Consider the following 15772-nt stretch of genomic DNA (forward strand, 5'->3'; position numbering starts at 1 on the left):
AGGTGGCACAGCAGATAGAATACCAGACCTGGAGAAGGCAAGACTTACCTTCCATAGTTCAGATCTGACCTCAGACACTTACTGGCTATGTGATCCTGGGCAAGTCACCTAACTTTGTTTGTCTCAGTTTCCTCATCTGTAAAATGAACTGGAGAAGGAAATGGCAAAAAACACTACAGTATCTTTGCCAAGAAAACCATAAATGGGGTCACAAAGACTTGGACACTACTGAAAAATGACTGACCAACAACAAAAAGCACAATAGAAATCAAATTCTGTAGTACACTCTAGAAGACAAAAAACTTAACAGGATCTTGAGCTACATTTTCCAGGAACAGAAGTCCTAATCCTAGTATGTTCTGTCCTCTTCAACCCCTATCTGGAGTATAGTGTTCTGTTATGGACACAAGAAGGCCGTTGATAAGCTAGAAAATATACTGGGGAAGACAAACCAGGATGATATTAGGCCTAGAATCCATGCATGATCGATTTGACAATTTGCAGATGATTAGCCTAAAGGAAAAAAGACTTGTGGAACATATGACTGTCTTCAAGGGCTGCCTCAGGGAGAAGGGATTAGGCAAGTTCTGTTTGGGCCAAAGGGAGGAATCAGAACTAGGAGTAGATGAGGCAAAGAGGAGAACTGAGGTTTAATGTCTAATAATGAAAGCTGTTCAAAAGTAGTTGGGTGATGATCAATTCTGATAGACGTGGCCCTCTCCAACAATGAGATGAACCAAATCAGTTCCAATTGAGCAGTAATGAAATGAACCAGCTACACCCAGTGAAAGAACTCTGGGAGATGACTTTAAGCCACTACATAGAATTTCCAATCCCTCTAATTTTGTCCACCTGCATTTTGGATTTCTTTCACAGGCTAAATGTACACTATTTCAAAGTCCGATTCTTTTTGTTCAGCAAAACAACTGCTTGGTCATGTATACATATATTGTATTTAATTTATACTCTAACATATTTAGCATGTATTGGTCGACCTGCCATCAGATGGGGGAGGAGGGGGAAAATTGGGAAAAAAAAGTTTTGGCAATTGTCAACGTTGTAAAATTACCCATGCAAATATCTGGTAAATAAAAACTATTATTATTAAAAAAAAGAAAAAAGAAAAAAAAAAGTAGTTGGGGCTGCCTATTTAGAGTGCAGATTTCCCCTCCTTGACCACTTGTCAGGTATGGGAAGGAGAGGATTCCTTCTCTGCACAGATTGCACTAGACCACTGAGGTCCCTTCTCACTTTCCAATTTTCTGATTGGTGTCTAATACTTAAGGATCAGGAGGAATGGGCTGGGGAAGCCACAGCTGGCCATGACTATTACAGGAAAAAGATGTTTTTCCTGACGTGCCTTTCCTCTGAGCTCAGTCAGCATAGTCTTTTAACCATGATAACATTTCCTTCCTCTAGCTTCCTCCAGCTGACTATTCAGTTTGTAGTTCTTGTTACATTACATTCACGTCCCTGTTACAAATGTAACAAATGTCAAATGTCCCCATGATATATGTTATGGGCCACCATACTAGGTAGTGAACAATGTACTAAAGATGAATAAAATACAGTCTCTGCCCTCAAACAGCTTACAATCTAGTGAGAGAACCTAAGCACAAATGACTAAAACACAAAGCAAAATCTAAGAACAGAACAAAATGTTGTTGGGATTTAGAGAGATGGCTGGTTGTGGGATGGGGGAGGAGTGGAGAGGGGTGGATCAGAAAAAGCTTCATTGGGGGAAATGGGTAGAATTTCAACAGGCAATGATTTGAGGGAGGGACAAAGCATTCTAAACCTAGAGAACAACACAATTGAACTATAGGCATGAGGTTGTTAGATTCCAGGTGTGTACAAGTAATGGTGAGTAAGATCCATTTGAGTAACAGGAGATCTGACTGAAAAAGTAAATTTGAACCAGAATGAACCAGAGGTTTTTGAATGCCAAGTTAAGGAGTTTAGACTTTATCCTACAGATAGTGGGAGTTTCTGAGTAGAGTTGTGAAGATGAATCCCAATGTTCTATGCAAGTTACACTGGAAAGGGATCAATGAGTTACAAGGCAATTGTTGCATAGATAAGAGATAAAGGCTTTGATAATATATTTATAAAATCCTTCAAGATTTACAAAGAACTCAGAAAGCTAAATGAATGCCAAAGGCAAGATTTCAACTTCAGGACTCTAGAGCTGAGAACTCTTTTTGTTTTGTAAACTAGGGTATCAGTTGTAGGATTGGAAAAGAATAGACAGATATGTAGGAGAGACAGTGACAGGATGAAGGAAATTCAACCAGCATTCATACACCACTATGACTAAAGCAAGAAGGCAAGAAATAATGTGGTGGAGTGTAAAGGGTACTTAGGTAGCAAAGTAGATAAAGTGCTGGGTCTGGTGACTAGAAGACCCATCTTCCTGAGTTCAACTATGGCCTCAGATACTTACTGGCCATAGATTCTGGACAAGTCACTTCACTGTTTGCCTCAGTTTCCTCATCTGTAAAATGAGCCGGAGAAGGAAATGGCAAACCATTCCAGTGTCTTTGCCAAGAAAATCCCAGAGTCAGTCATGACTGAAAAATAACTGAAAACAAAATAGTGGAAGAATAGTTGGCATTGGGGTTAGATGGATCTGGGCCAAGTTCTATCACAGTCACAGACAATGTATTTGAGAAACATCTAACAAAACAAATAAAAATGCAATAAAACACAATGTTAATATTTTCTAAGTCAATATGTCTTTTCCTCCTATCCCCAGTCCTGAACACTTAGTACTATTTAGTGATCCCCAATTTCTATTTTAATTTGACATTCTAGGTAACTCTAAAAAGACTATAAAATACAGAGAAGGTATGTTTGAAAGAATTACACACGTTTAAGATCAGGTTGCTTGCCATCTTGGGAAGGGGAAAGGAGAGGTTAGAGAGGGACAAAAATTAGGAACACAAAGTTTGACAAAGATGAATGTTGAAAATTATCTTTGCATGTATATGTAAAAATAAAATACTATAATTAAAAAAAAAATAAGATACAGAGAAGGTTCAGACCTACCTATCAGGGAAAGTCTTCACCTACAGCTTCCTAAATCAAAATCATAGATCTGGTTTAAAAAAAAAAAAATGTGAGGCACTGAAAATACAAAAACAAAAGAGCAAAATAAAAAAGATTTTTGCCCTTAATGAATTACATGCTAATGAATAAGTCAAAGTGTTTAAAACAAGAGCCACTCACTGGATACAACAAAGTGTCTCCCAGGTTGTTTTTTCCTATAAAAATCTCCTCCCAATCCTACCAAATTACTTTTATGACACAAATATGGTGTTGATACCTAAAACAGGAAAAAAAAACCTATTGAATGAATAATTAATGCAAAAAATTTAAATTTAATACTAGAAAGAAGATTACAGCAATATATCACAAAGATCAGGTAAAATTGAACTCATTTTTTTTCTGACACCATTTCCAGTATTCTTTCTAACATACTGTGGATACTTTAAATAAATAAATAATAGTTCGAAATACTATGAGACAATGATTATAATAATTTGGCATTTGATAAACACAAAGATCCCACTTTTTTCAACAAGAACTAAGTATTTGGCAAAAATTGCTGGAAAAGCCAAATAATAGTTTGGTAGAAATTAGGTTAGACCAACAACTCGCAGTATAAATTAAAATAAGGTCAAAATGGATAAATGATTTAGACATAAGAAGTGATAACATAAGTAAATTAGGGGAGCATAGAATAGCAATAGAATAGATCTGTAAAGAATAAGGGAGGAATTAATGACCAAACAAGAGATTGACAGCATTACAAGATATAAAAGGAATAATTTCAATTACATTAAATTAAAAAAAGTTCTGTATAAACAAAATCAAATACAGCCAAAATCAGAAGAAAAGCAGAAAACTGGAGGAAATTTTTATAAATTTCTTTGATAAAGGCCTCATTTCTCAAATATATAGAGAACAGAGTCAATTTTCTAAAACTACATTGATAAATGTTCAAAAGATATTAACAAGCATTGTTTAGATGAAGAAATCAAAGCTATCTATAACTATTTTTAAAATACTTTAAATCATTATTGATTAGAGAAATGCAAATTAAAATAACTCTCAAGTACCATTTCACACCTATATAAGATTGGAGAATATAAGAGAAAAGGAAAATTACAAATGTTGGAGGGAATGTGTGAAAATTGGGACACAAATGCACTGTTAGTGGAAGTGTGAGCTGATCTAACCATTCTGAAAAACAATTTGGAACCATGTCCAAAAGGCTATAAAATTGTGCATACCTTTGACCCAGCAATAATACTTGTAGATCTGTATGACAAAGAGATTTTTTTTTTAATGGAAAAGGACCTATATGTACAAAAATATTTATAGCAGTTCTTTTTGTGGTAGCAAAGAATTGGAAATTCAGAGGGTGTCTATCAATTTGGAAATAGTTGAGCAAATTGTGATATATGATTATGATAGAATACTATTGTGCTATATGATGAGCAGAATGCTTTTAGAAAAAGATATAAATTGATGCAAAGTGAAGTTAGCAGAACCAAGAGAACATTGTATATAGTAACAGTAGATTGTATGATGATCAATTATGAATAACTTAACTATTCTCAGCAATACAAAGAGATCTAAGATAATTCATAGGGACTTATGAAAAATGCTTTCTACTTCTAGAGAAAAAACTGATCGCATCTGAATGCAGATCAAAATATATTACTTTTTCCATGCATTTTAGGGGTCTGTCTTATATAATATGACTAATATAGAGATGTTTTGCATGACTGCACATGTATAACCTGTATCTATTTTAAACAGGGGCAAGAGGTGGGAAGGAAGCAGGGCATTTAGAACTAAAAACTTTTAAAAATGAATGTTAAAAAAATTGTTTTTTTCATGGAATTGGGAAATTTTTTTTTTTTAAATCTCCTTCCTGGGCTAAAATATCCCCAATTCCAACAATTGATTTTCATATTACATAATTTTGAATCCTTTCATCCTTCTGTTTGCTTTCCTCCAGGAAAGGGCCAGGTACTCAATGCTTAAGAATCAGCTTTCAATCTTATCTCTATATCATTTGTAGCCCTGAGCACATTTAATAAACTTTAAATACATTAATTCGTCAGCAAGTGAAATATTTGTTGATTAACAGATTAAGTGTAAAGGAAGAGCACAGTGACATTATGGATTAGTTGAACAACCAGTCACCTGTAAACAACTCCTTTAGGTTTCAGAAAAAGAAGAGTCAAATTAGTAACTCCAGAAACCAAGAGGTGAAATGTAAGCACTAGTGTAAGTATTCCAAGGGAAGAATTAGGTCATCGTGCAAAAGAGTGATGCTGTAGAAGAAATGGTGTTTTTACCCTCAGGTGTGAGAATAACACTTTTCCTGGAATGAGAATGGAAGTTAAATCATTTATAAATATTTTCCCAAAGAGGGCTAGGGAATTAAAGTATAGAACCATAAGATATTAAAATTGGAAGGGGGCTTAAAAGATAGATTTTCTAGTGTACTCACCCCCTCATTTTATGGGAATGGAGGCAGAGAGGGTTGTGTTAGACAGCTAAAGAAAATGCTAAGAGACATTCAAATCTAATTCCCCCTCCCATACCACTGACACATCCTCACACCTCTAGACAAATACTGATAAAATTTAAAATTCATTAGAATCAGAATCTAGATATTCTTCTACTAATTCAAATGCACATACCACATAGTAATTAGGCAAATTCTGGACATCAGGAATGTAGAATCCTTAGTAACAAAGAATTATTAGGAGAGTCTCAAACCTTTCCTGGTTACTGTAAGTCCCAGCAGAGGGACACCTATGTGTTTATCTCTCTTTCTTTCTCTGCCTCTCTCTTCCCTCTAGCTCTCTACTGGGACTGGGATTTTGAATCAACAAAGCTCTGAGAACAGGAATTAAGGTAAAATGACTGTCTACAGTAGGCCAGTTATCTGTCAACTCCAAAAAGATAATCACCAAAGAAAAATTCAAATGGCATCTGGGTATAGTGGGATGAAAGCTGGACTTGAATCTAGAAGGGATATGGGGAATAATTCTGTTTTTACTCTTAATAGATCTTAATAGATAATAACTAGCATTTATGTACCTCTTTAAGATTTGCAAAGGGCTTTACAAATATTATTTCACTGCATCATCACAACAACCCTGCAAGGTAGGTGCCACTATAAGCTTCAATTTTACAGAAGAGAAAATTGAGGCAGATTGAGTAACTTGCCCAGGGTTACACAGTTATTAAGGGGTTTAGGCAGGATTCAAATTTTCCAAGTTTTCTTTTCTTTCTTTTTTTTTTTTTAATATTATGTTCTTATTTGAGATTTATTTTTTTTTAAATATTCTTTTATTTTTATTTTTAAATTTTGAACTCTAAATTCTCTCCCTCTCTCCACTTCAGGCAAGCAATGAGACGTGTTATATATGTGAAGTCGTGTGAAACATTAATAAGAAAACTAAGCTTCAGTTTCCTCATCCAGAAAATTGGGATAAAACTGTTGTAACAGCTTCATTACCTCTGGTTGTTGTGAGGCTTAGATAAAATAATATAAAATGTTTTTAAACCTTAAAGTGTTATGTAAATGTCAAGCTACTGAAACATTTCCAGTAGAATGTATATTTCTTGAGGGCAAGGACTGGTTTGTTTATTTGTATTCTTAGAACCTAGAACATAGTAAGTACTTAATAAATGTTTGCTAAATTTAATGAAATAGATCAGCAGTGTTCTGCAGGGATTGCAAGCTGCTACTGGTGGTGTTTTGCAAGAGGATCTTCATATATCATTCAAAAATCTTTGTATCCGTAGATGTTTATGAAAATAATGTAGGTTAAATATAAAAAGGAACCTTATTAGTTATTGAGGCCAGCAACCACTTTAACCTTGAGGGTAAGTAGAGAGAGGGAAATTTTAAGGTATAAACAGGAGAACCACAATGATTTCTCTAAGCTTCAGTTTCCTTAGCTGTAAAATGGAGATGAAAATTCATGTATGACTTATTCAAAGGGGATGATCAGGAAAGGTCTTGGATAGGAGACAGACTTGAATTCTGAAGACACATGGTCAGGCCTGGCTTTAGGAATATCACTTTGGCAGTGAGGGTGCAGCATGGTTTGGAGAAGAGAGAGACATGAGGGACTGCATTGCAATAGTTCAAGACAGTGGGATTGGAGGAGAATTGTGACTTGGTAGGAATGAATCTGAGATATTGTCTAGAGGAGAATCAACAAGCCCTTGCAAGTGATTGGCTAAGGGGAGTGAATCAAATAGGAATTAGTAACTGGAGGGATAGTGGATTCTACAGAAAATCCATCCTGATTCCCTCAAATTCCTTCCCACTCTATTCCCCCTTTATTGTTATTTAGCCGAATCTGACTCTTCACAATCCCATTTGGGGTTTTCTTGGCAAAGATCCTGGAGTGGTCTGACGTTTCCTTCTCCAGCTCATTTTACAGATGAGGAAACTGAGGCAGACAGTGAAGTGACTTGCCCAGGGTCACACAGCTAGTGCGTCTGAGGTCATGTTTGAGCTCACGTTTTCCTGATTCCAGGCCCAGCATTCTATCCTCCCAGTTGCATTGACCACAAACAGGAGCTGCTAAGTGATGCAGCACTCGGAGCACTAGACCTTGACTCAAAGACATAAATACAAGTCCTTCCTCGGATACAATTTACTTATATTCGTTCTTGTAGTTTCCCTCCAAAGAATGCAACGGTCCCTTGAAGGCAGGAGTCGGTCAGTGGTCTAGACCTCTGCAGCCCCATCAGAACACAGAGCCGGGCACTGTAATCAAGGCTTTCTGAACGAATTAATTAATTAATGGGAGTGGGGAGGGGAAGCGCGCATTTAGGGTTTGAAAAGCACAGGATATATAAGAGCTATTATGATGATAAAGGTGACGACCAGTGACTGACATTGGATATTACAATATAGTGACCCAGAAAGGGTAAGAGGCCAGGCCCAAGGTCGCACAAGCAGCTTAGGCAGAACCGGCGGTTTAGAACCCAGGTTTCTTGGTTTCTAGGACCGGGCAGTTTCCGATCCTCCTCACGGAGCCCGAAAGCAAAGAGCCCAGCTCGGGCGGCTGGGGGCCAGCGGCGCCCCGGGGTTTCTCCTGCTCCACCCGGCACCCAGCTTGTGCATTTGCACTGCCAGGTGACAGGCACAGGACCCGCTTAGCACTTGCACGCCCTATCCTTAGAGGCTCCAGGTACGTAAGCATGTAGGTATGCATTTCTCCTATAGTTTCCACGGGTCCGGAACAGCTACTCACCGTGAGCCCAAGCGCTCGAGGCTGCAGGCGAGGAGAAAGTTTGGATAGCAAAGACCTCACTTTCTCCCAAGCAAGACTCAGACTAACCCGGCGTTACTGCCCCTTTAACTGCGTTCCGCTAGTTTTTTTTTTTTTTTCTCCAAACATCCGCCCTCAAGTAAGATGACGCTTTCGGGGAGACTGGGTTGTCGGAAAGCCCTTCACAAATATGGCTACTCCGCTTCATCCTCCCCTCCCCCACTCTACTTTTTCATAAGGCAGTGGGAGTGGCTGTTCTCCCTTCTTCATCCCCGGCTACCCTCCCATGGCGTACGCCGTAGGTGACGTCACGTCCGGGGCGGAGGAGCCCGAGTGGTGCAGTGAGGGGACAAACAAAAGGAGCCGCCGGCCGGAGGAGCCGGCGGGGACCGAATCGCGGAAGGGCGCCGGGAGGCTGCCGGGCTCTGCGGCGTAAGTGCTGGGGCCGGGGTCCCGGGGCCGGGAAACAGACGGGGTCGGCGCTGCCTCAGTAACCCCCTAACCTGGGCCGGAAGAGGGCTTCCACGTTAGGAGGGACGGAACTCTGTCCTAGGCGCCTAGGGGAGAAAGGGAGGTGCCAGGCGCGTTCCCTTCCTCTGGCTCTCCCCCGCCTTTTCCTTTTGGAGAGTTACCCAGCCCTTCCTCTTGCATAGGCTTCTTTTGCTTTGGAGCTGTCACCTGGCTTTGTTGAGTCCTTTTACTTTGGGGGCGTCACCTAGTTTGGGGGCGGCGTTCTCTTTAGGGGGTTTCTCCCAGTTCGGGGATCATTTTGCTTGGGAGATGTCACTCACTTTCAGAAATACCTTGACCATTCAATGGAAAGAATATTGCTTAGCTTTGGAGGTCCCCATCTCGGAGACAGGGTGAAGGGGGGAGCTCTTAAATTTTTCTTTCCACTTCCCTTCCCTAAATATGCTGTGAGGTTGGTCGGTGGTTCCGCCACATTTGTTCCATAGAGAATGAACATTGCACGGTTTCCAAGCTGGAAAGGATCTGGGAGATCCTCTACAATCCCGTCATTTTCAGAGAGGGAAACTGAGTCCCACATAGGGGTGGTCTTTGGTTAATCTCTCTCTCCTGGGGAGTTAAGGCAGGGTCTGCTCAGCACGGTGGTAGGACAAAAAATTCTTTCTCCACTCCCCTCCCTCTCGGGCCCAGCCCAGTGTGCAGAGCCTTTGGTATTGCAACTGGTCTTCCCCCCCCCCCCCCTTTGGAAGAGCGCTAAATTAGGGAGGGAACTTGGAAGGAAGAGGGTGCTGTGTTGGAGGGGCCCTAGTGCTAGAAATTCACAGGTTGTAGTCTCTAAAGTGGGAGAAACTCAGAGGTCATCCAATCTGATCTCTAGCTGAAGCATGGATACTGGTCCACCACATTTCTCCAGAAATGGAAGCCAGACTTCCCTTGAATATCTTCACTTTCCTCTGAAGCATCCTGTTCAATTTTTGAACAACTCATTGTTAGGAAGTTTTCTTTAGATTAAGATTACAGAACTCCCTATATTTTCTCATTGTACCTCGTTTTGTTTCATGAAGTCAAACATATATATATATATATATATATATATATATATATATATATATATATATATATATATACTCTTATCTTCTTTCACAGGAGAGCCTTTTAGGTATCTTGAAGATAATGATTGTATTCCCTTAAGTCTTCTTTCATGAGGATTGTTATTGTTTTGTTTTGTTTTAACTCAAACATTGCTTTTTTTCTTTCCCTTGGGACTTTGGAAGACAAGGTTCAGATAAGGATCTTGTTCCATTTGGCAAGGACTACCTGTTAGGTTATTGGGCACTTAAAATTTGTTGCAGAATTTTTTTTGGTGATCACTCAACTGATGGAAGACCTCCCATCTTCTGGAACTTCTTCTGGTCTAAGGAGAGAGATTTAGGGTAATTCTATTTGGGAAAGTCCTTGAAAGTCTTCTCTGCCCTGTTCTCATGGAAGCCTTTGCATTAGGATTTGACAGAATAACTGGGAAAGAGAACATGCATTAAATTGAAATTGGTATATGGTTTAAATCTTCTTGTGGTTTCTTTTTTCCAGTCAAATTTAGCATCTGTTGTATCTGTGTGAAGCATCTATGCTTCTTCCCAGTAAGTATCTGCACCTCACAGGATTATGTCTTAGATTTGAAATGAACAACTTTAGATCATATTTAGTTCAGTTCTCTTATTTTGCAGGTGAGCAAGATGAATGTTAGAGTAAGGAAGCAATTTACAGAAGGTTGGATAATTAGTAAGTTGCAGATCATCTGACACCATTCAGTGATCTTTCTACTATTCCATGTTAGCTCCTTTCTGAAAATTCAGGTGGACAGCAAAGTATTCTGATTAGAGAATAGTAGGGTCTGATGTCTCCTTTGTAGAGAAAGCTGGTATTTCAGAAGCTATCATGAGGGGACAGTTCTGCAGAGCCTGGCAATGCAGATGGCAGGGTCATATTAGCATCAAAGGCATGAAGGTCAAATTCTTCCCATAAGCCTAAGTGTTTGGGTGTGGAGGGACAGATGGTTTGTCCCAGAGGAAATGAGGTTGAAGTGATGCTTTGTGTGCGTGCTCATTGCCTTTCACTGTCTAGTCTCAAAACAGACCAATTTAGGACAACTCAGTAATTAGCAAGGTGAAATTGTTTCAACCTTACTTTATTGGGATGGAGGGAGAGTCCTCTTTAAAAAGTTATTTCATTTTCCTCAGAACATTCCTCTGAATGGAAAATAACTCCCCACATCTCATAAGGTTGGGTTCACAGGGTTGAATTAACACTATCTTAATTACTGGAACATCTTCAAACATTATGTTTTAAGACTCACCAGTCATAGGCACAGATAGAGCAAGCAGTGTTTTCTGGCTTCCTGGTAACTGAGAAAATTTAGGAGAGACATGCTGGCTTTCTTCAAGTAGGTGAAAGGAGGTTTAAGTTTATTTTTGTTCTAGAGGGTAAAACTAATAGTAGTAATGATTAGAAATTACAGAGAGGCAAGATTTTAGTTTGATAAAATGCAAAACTTTCTACACAGAGCCATCTAAAAGTAGAAGGAGCTGCCTCAAGCAGTCATAGTTCTTTCTTCTATCATTGGATGTCTTCTGATAGGGACTGGAGAAACACATGTCAGGGATAATTTGCTAGTGTAGGTTGGGTTAGATGACCTTTGAGGTCTTTTCAAACTCTGAGATTCTGTGATTCATTTACCAAACATTTATTAAATACTTTTGTGTATACAGAGCAGATTACATGAAAAAATATTTGAATATCTATTGTGTGCAATACTCTGGGGAGAGAAAGACAAAAATGAACAGGCCTTATCTTCTAAGGAGCTTACATGTATGTAGATAAAAAAAATTAAGATAATTTGAGATGGAGTAAGTCTTAACACCTCAGAATTAGTGTGCTTTAGGGCTTTGATTTTGCTTTGATTTCTTTTGTGTCTCAGAAGGAATCATTTCCTAAATCATCTCTTCTCTAACTTCTAAACCCAACCTGATAGAATTCCTGTTATTTGAGGCTTGTCTTTCCTTGCTATGGAATACCATCTTTCTTAGGAAATTTTGGCAGTAAAAATTCCTGGAATAATTTTTTTTGGTTTTCATTTAGAGTAATTAGCTAGGACCTTATTCCTTTGTGATATGTATATAAGTAAAGATTATGTGCCTATTTTATAGCTAAAAGGGATAATGGTCCCAAGATGTCACAGTGAGTTGAGAAGAGCTCTGGATGGTAGAGTCCTAATCTTCTGACTTCTTATTTGGTTTGGGCTGATGGTTTCTGCTGCCTCCTTTATTGATATTAGCTTTTATTTCCTTACAGGGGGGCTGCTTCCATGGCGCTTGGGGAATGTGGCGCTTCAGAACCGAATCAGAATCCAGTCCATACAGATGCTGTCCAACTCCAGCACAGAGGATTAAAGTGTAGATAGCAAAACCAGCTGTAAGGTAAGTGCCCTGACCCCCTTTCTTATGACGTTTAAGCCTCAGAGGCAGGAGGAGCCAGTTAAATTTTACTGGTTCTCTAAGCATGGGTAGAAAGGAACTGCAGCATTTTATGCCTGGCTTGGGTATAGCAAAGGACAACAATTTCTATAGTCCTCTGGAATCTGTCATGTTATTATTCTGGAGTTCTGGTAGAAATTAGAAGTAAAGGAGAATAATTCTCTTTTTTTGGTTTCACCTCTATGTGGTTATTACTGTACTGCTTAAATGCAAAAATTATGTATATTGAGAGATCTTTTACATGGATTCAGTTATACAGAATGGGTCTTTGAGAGCTCATCCTGAAGAGTCTTTCTAAGGGCTGAAATCCTGCCTCTTTTTCCTGGCTCCAGATCTGGATTTTGGTTTGTCAGGAAGATTTGGAACAACAAAAAGGAAATCGTGTAAGTCTAGTGTAATTTCTCAGACTTTGCTTATTAGGAACAAGGTCACCCAAACTTAGTCCTTCCTAGCAGGAGTTTCCTGCTTGTTTTCTAGGCACTCTCTATCCCCAGGGAAGCAGAGGCTAGGGGCTGTAATCTATGCCATCCCTCTCAGCAGGAGGACAGGCAGGAAGCAGAGCATCTTGCTTTTCTTGGGTAAGAATTCCTTCTAACAGCTACAGACATCCTGGCTGAACCAGTATGAGTTCCAGCTCATATTCCTTTCCTTGAGAAGCAAATGCTGGTGGCCAGAGAAAGAGTATTGCTGTGTCTAGCTTGGCAGTGTGATTTCCTCTGAGAACAAAACAGTCCCTGATAGCAAAATTCTCATCCCAGAGGACATTTTGGTTGTGGTCACTTTTTGTCTTCTCGACATACGTATTTTAAAATTTCTAGTTATTTTAAAGATGGAAGAGTGTGGCTAGCTTGGGAGTCATTTCTTGGATGATGGTGGGAAATTCTTCGGAGGTTTCATCCCCTGTGGAGAAATTTCTGTTATTTGTGGAGGGAGGAGTACATGGTAGTTTGGAGGGATTGAGGGATAGCTACAAAATTCTTTGCTTGTATGTTATTCTTAGGATTTCTCTTCTTGCTTAAGGTTGTTTTCAAAGGTTTATTGTAATCCTCCTTTGGTGTTCACTCTTCCTTTTCTTTGATGCCTGTTCCTATCTTCTAAAGTGGGATACATATTGTCAGAGATCCTTCAGGAAATCCAATTCTTGTCTGTGTTGTCAATTCCTTCTCTAGCAGAATCTCTGCTGAATCTACCTTTACCCTTGATTTCTGGCTTATAAAGTACCTGAACCCAATTTTGTTTTTCTAGAAGCACCGAGGAATGTCTAGACCCTTAAGTGTCTCTAAATAATAATTCTTAAGATCATTAAGACAATCAGATCTAATCCAACCCCCTTATTTAACAGATGAGGAACTGAGTCCTGAGGAGATAAAAGTTCCCAGGTCGCTCAGGTCACCAGTAGCAGAGAGGGATGGGCATTTGAGGCTCCTGACGTCAAATCCAGAGCTCCATAACATTATGAAAGTTGCTGAGCTGTCCTTGTAGGGCTGGATGGGGTGATGTTGTATGTTCTTTAGTGATGTCATTGAGGGGCTGAGCTCTTCCTTGAAGGAGGGGGGTGGGTGGGAGCAATTTCAAGAAGGGTTGATCCCTTTTATTATAATTAGACAAGTTTTGCTCCTTTTGGATTTCTTTGCTAATGTTCTCTTACTGTTTTACACAAGTGAGTGTTTGTGTTTAAAGGTCTCTGGAGTGCTTGAAACCTCAAGATTAAATGTATTAATGCAATTTAGCTTCACACTTAGAGTAGTGTTCAAATGGAGTAAAAGTGGTGGTAAAATTCCATGGCTTTCACATGCCACCTGGATGCCCCCAGAGTCCTAAATGCCAGGCCTTTAAGGAGTGATGAGGGATGACGAATGGCTTGATCATCAGCTGGAGTGAAAGACTGGCTTTGATCTCACTCGTCTTGCATCATTCTACCAAGTCTTTCTATAATAGGATCCCTGAGAACTTGCCTTTACTTACTATTGCCATCAGGAAGCTGCTTCAAGTATGAGGTGAAGGATAGTCAGTCTTGTCACTGAAAGCCAGGACCAGAATAAGGAGAGGTTTCTGAGGCTAGAAGGCATTGGATCTGCCTTCACAAAGCCTCTCTTTAGGTCAAATTCAAGATTATTCTGAACTGATGGAAGAATAGTTTTGTCCCGTTCCCCAAGGACATGAAGGGAGAAGAGGCTACACCATTTGGATATTTCATTATCCATCTAGGAAAGCCTTAGTTCTCTTGGAGGAGAAACACATGCTTGGAGCCACTCTTGGAAAATCTTTTTTCCCCAGCAGACTAGTTTCTCCTGGCTTGTCAGGGCAGGCTATCTGGTGACTCAGTATGTGCATTCCCCTAAGCTTCGTTATATAGCTCTGAAGGAGATATCTCTAATAGGCTTTCACCAAAACCTAAGTTCCTTTTGACTGGGAAATGGGTGTCTCTGGGTGGTCTAGTTGGGGGGGGAGCTTTCTAGAACATCTAGTTGCAGGAAGACTTTAGCACTATCTCTTGCTAATCATCCTCTGTAAGTTGGCAGAGGGGATTTGAGCCCCATGGCTATCCTTGTACCAAAGCAATGGTTGAGCAGCTTGGAGAGAGGAAAAAGAGGACTGTTTATGTTTGGAGCACATGGTAACTTTGGCGAAGAGGAGTTGATAAGAGGAGGAGATTGGTGGCTCTTACACTACATTTTCATCATGTAAAATGCCAGGGCTTCCTTAGTTAAGTTGGCTAAAGAGGAAAACCTGTTTCAAAAGACTTGAATGCAACTCTTAAGAATCACTTGAAAGCTAAAATTTGGCATGGGACTGTAATCAGCTCAATCTGTAGAGGAAAGATCTTCTGTGGTGAGCAGAGAGGGTGTGGCTGTTTCTGGAGGTGCAAGGGAAGTGGGGAGAGGATCCAGTCAGGAAGCATGAGCCCCTTCCCAGCTGACTCACCCCACTCTTGGGTGCAGGTGGCCTGAGGCTATCTCCCATTGGCTTGGAAAGAGGCTTAATGGTGGCTGGTGGGCTTTGCAGGGGGAACACAGCCGCCTTTCTGTCTTTCAGCTCCCTCTAACTAGAAGAAAATGAAAGCACTGACCCCATCAGCATCTGTCTTTGCACCTTTCCAATTTATAGACACATATGGGCAGGAGGGGAGGAGCAGGCCTGTATTTCTGTGTTGTTTGTGGGTCCACTACTCCTGACTTCTTTCTGGATTAAGACCTAGCCAACCTAATGCCTTTTTCCAGCTTAAAAACCAACTTCTTAGCACTGGTTCTTTCCTAAGAAACTGTTACAGAAAAATGATTGGAAATGAATTGTTCCAGCCTTCCTTTTCTTTGAACTCTGAGCTAGAGAGGGATGGAGGATGGGAGCTTCTCTTTGCCCAGCTTGGGAATCTTTCTTGATCAGACTTTTTCTTTCTGCTTAAAAATAAGGAACTCTTGTGTGGTGTTTACCCAGAACTTCAGGAAGCAAAGCCCA

At 39.9% G+C, this 15772-nt stretch overlaps 2 protein-coding genes across 18 annotated transcripts in view; one reads left to right on the forward strand and one right to left on the reverse strand.

The window, feature by feature from the left end:
• The window catches only part of KYAT1 (kynurenine aminotransferase 1), an 82244-nt gene that overhangs the window by 41373 nt on the left and 25099 nt on the right, over positions 1-15772 (reverse strand). For 2 of the 12 annotated variants that reach the window (XM_074284912.1, XM_074284915.1), the window contains exons 1-2: positions 8301-8395; positions 5373-5398 (exon numbers count right to left, since the gene is read on the reverse strand). The exons of 3 other annotated variants lie outside the window; for them this stretch is intronic. The gene's annotated coding sequence lies outside the window, so the exon portion shown is untranslated. Of the gene's footprint in view, positions 1-2443; positions 2462-5372; positions 5399-8279; positions 8542-15772 lie in introns of those variants that run through there. 7 more of the 12 variants (XM_074284913.1, XM_074284914.1, XM_074284919.1 and 4 more) reach the window with 6 other exon arrangements.
• Positions 8622-15772, forward strand: part of LRRC8A (leucine rich repeat containing 8 VRAC subunit A) — a 38666-nt gene continuing 31515 nt past the window's right edge. For all 6 annotated transcript variants that reach the window (XM_074284903.1, XM_074284905.1, XM_074284906.1 and 3 more), the window contains exons 1-2: positions 8622-8750; positions 12135-12259. The gene's annotated coding sequence lies outside the window, so the exon portion shown is untranslated. The remainder of the gene's footprint in view (positions 8751-12134; positions 12260-15772) is intronic.

Source organism: Sminthopsis crassicaudata, chromosome 2 (assembly GCF_048593235.1).
Source record: "Sminthopsis crassicaudata isolate SCR6 chromosome 2, ASM4859323v1, whole genome shotgun sequence".
Classification (NCBI taxonomy): domain Eukaryota; kingdom Metazoa; phylum Chordata; class Mammalia; order Dasyuromorphia; family Dasyuridae; genus Sminthopsis; species Sminthopsis crassicaudata.